Here is a 2,521-nt window from a genome sequence, read left to right as displayed (position 1 = left end):
AGATATTTTTTATGCTCAAACAGCAACATTACACACTAACTAACATTAAAAAAGTGAAATCGCAATCAACCACCCCTTTAAAAAACGCGCACTTCAGCTTGCCCTTAGCAAAGGTACAGGAGCCAAATGAGCTTCAGTTGAACAACAGGGAACTGCGGTCTGATGAGATATTGTTATATGTCAGTCATATCCTGTCCTGTCAGCCGTTTTACTTCTGCTCATGGCGCACACTCTTCAACTGTACGCGAAAATGAGGCGCTCACTTCATAAATAAACCGTACTAGAAACTGCGAGCATACACCGTCAGTTAAGTCACGAAATTACCAAAATGCCGATTAAAACTGCAAAAATGTGCAGGCATGTATGTGCATTACATTTAAGAACGTCTCTCAAATGCATGCAGCCTACTGAAATATTGAGATCACAATAGGGCGCAAGATGATAGGCTATATATATCGTAGAAACTTAATTTGCTGTAAAGTTGCTTTGCAATGATTTGTATCGTGAAAAGCGCTGTACAAATAAACGTGAATTGAATTGAATTGAATTGAATTTATACAAGCTCAGAGAAAGATCGCTGAACATTTATTTTACCATAGTAAAATTATATTTCTGGCTTAAAGTACACATTTTATTAAGTTATTCAATCCCTAGGGGTGGGCTAAGGGGGCTGAAGCCCCCAAATGTTTTTATTACAGTGTCTTATGCACATCAAGATTGAGTTTTCATGCGCATTCAAATTATTTATATTAAACCAGCACTTAAACAGCAAAATGCAGCTGCTTCAGGTATCTTTAACTTACTGTAGCCTATAAATTCATAATACCGATCTCACTATATGTCAAAATTAGATTATTACTGTATAGCATCAAATATAGATTTTTAAGTAGGCCTATTATATGCACAGACTTTCTTGGACACACACGCATTTAGAGCGATTATATGATTAATATAACAGATTAGTTAGCATTTAGCCTGGTCTGTGGCAGGCTTTACTAAGAGTCAGGGCTACAAAATTAAATAAACAAGAAGTTAATATTAAAGGGGTCCTATTATGACCATTTTTCATTAGATTTAACAAATCAGTTATTCATTAGATTAACAAATAGTCACATACCCCTCACCCAATAAACCTACCGGGTGCAAAGAGCTGGACGGAAGCAGTTATTGTTCCAATAAGAAAACCGGGGAAAGATTCTAGTAAGTCAACGAATTATAGACCCATTGCCCTGACTTCTCATATCTGTAAGCTAAATGGAAAGAATGGTAAATGGGAGATTAATATATATTATGGAAAAACAAGGTATGGTGAATGAATGCCAAAGTGGATTTAGGAGAGGAAGGGGTACTATGGATGCAGTGTTATGTTTGGAAGATGAAATAAGAAAAGCTTTAATAAATAAAGAGATGGTAGTAGAAGTATTTTTTGATGTTGAAAAAGCATATGACATGCTATGGGGAGAGGGGGTGATGATTAAGTTGCATAGAATGGGAATCAGAGGAAGAATTTTTAATTGGGTTAAGGATTTCTTGAAAGGTAGAACAATTCAGGTTAAAATAGGAGCAGACTTGTCAAGCAAGCATGTAGCCGAGAATGGAACGCCCCAGGGGAGTGTAATAAGTCCCACATTATTCTCAGTAATGATAAATGACATATATGTAAATGTACCAGCAGGCATGGGAAGATCATTATTTGCGGATGATGGAGCAATATGGAAAAGAGGAAGACATGTAGAACATATAGTTAAGAAAGTGCAAGATGGTATTCAGCAGGTTGAGAAGTGGGGAATAAAATGGGGTTTTAAATTTTCTGTTGAAAACACTAAAGTAATGTTTTTTACAAGGAGGAAAATCAATTAAGGCTTTAATTTAAAACTATACGGAAGTCATTTGGAGAGAGTTAATAAATTTTGCTTTCTAGGAGTACATTTTAATCCAAGGTTTATAAGGTCAAGAATAGATTATGGGAGTGTGGTATATGGATCAGCAGTCAAATCTGTGCTTGCGAGGCTAGATATAATACAGGCTAAAGCATTGAGACTATGCTTAGAAGCAGTAAAAACGTCACCAGTATGTGCACTACAAGTGGAAGCGGGAGAAATGCCACTGGACATTCGACGTAAACAATTGCTGGTAAATTATTGGATTAATCTAAAGGGACATAGAGATGGACATCCTACTAAGAGGGTACTGCAAGCCAGCTGGGAAAAGGAAAGAGCACCAAAGTTTAGTTTTAGATGGATAGGAGATGAGTCAGCTAGAGATTTGGGGGTGAGTGAAAAAGAGTTCTGCCCAACTATTGTATGGCCTGACTTTCCAGAATGGAAGATTGAAACCATGGAAGTTGATATTGAATTACATCAAATCAAAACGATAAACAATAGTATAGACCTTGTAGCTGAATACTAACAGGAAGGACTGGATCAGCATTGTTATAGTTAATCAAGGAGGTGAGGAAAGCAAACGAACCACGAATGATCTGAATGTGTATACAGTCGAGCTATATGCTATCATTATGGGC

The sequence above is a fragment of the Sinocyclocheilus anshuiensis genome, unplaced genomic scaffold, assembly GCF_001515605.1.
Source record: "Sinocyclocheilus anshuiensis isolate Anshui unplaced genomic scaffold, SAMN03320099.WGS_v1.1 scaffold717, whole genome shotgun sequence".
In the NCBI taxonomy this organism is placed as follows: domain Eukaryota; kingdom Metazoa; phylum Chordata; class Actinopteri; order Cypriniformes; family Cyprinidae; genus Sinocyclocheilus; species Sinocyclocheilus anshuiensis.
Note: the sequence above shows the minus strand (reverse complement) of the source record.